Source organism: Buceros rhinoceros, unplaced genomic scaffold (assembly GCF_000710305.1).
Source record: "Buceros rhinoceros silvestris isolate BGI_N320 unplaced genomic scaffold, ASM71030v1 scaffold26437, whole genome shotgun sequence".
Classification (NCBI taxonomy): Eukaryota; Metazoa; Chordata; class Aves; order Bucerotiformes; family Bucerotidae; genus Buceros; species Buceros rhinoceros.
This window is the reverse complement of record NW_010424389.1, coordinates 11,909-12,108: the sequence shown is the minus strand read 5'-3', so window position 1 is coordinate 12,108 and position 200 is coordinate 11,909. Positions and strand designations below refer to the sequence as shown.

General features: G+C 70.0%; 1 protein-coding gene across 1 annotated transcript in view; it reads right to left on the bottom strand.

The window, feature by feature from the left end:
• The window catches only part of LOC104497524 (A disintegrin and metalloproteinase with thrombospondin motifs 7-like), a gene marked incomplete at both ends in the record, with an annotated part of 9,011 nt that overhangs the window by 2,239 nt on the left and 6,572 nt on the right, over positions 1–200 (bottom strand). The window lies entirely within an intron of this gene.

Here is a 200-nt window from a genome sequence, read left to right as displayed (position 1 = left end):
TGGCGCCTCCAGAGCAGGCAGGTGTTCGAGGCGGGGGGGGCGGGTTCTGCTGCCACCCTCTGCAGAGCTGGGGACGGGCTGGGACCAGCCCTGGAGGAGCAGGGGTGGAAGAGGGCTGCTCAGACTGCCAGGGTGGGCTGAGCTGTGTAGAGCTGCCACCAGAGCTGGTGCGCACGGGAGTGGGACAGGAGGGAGCGGGA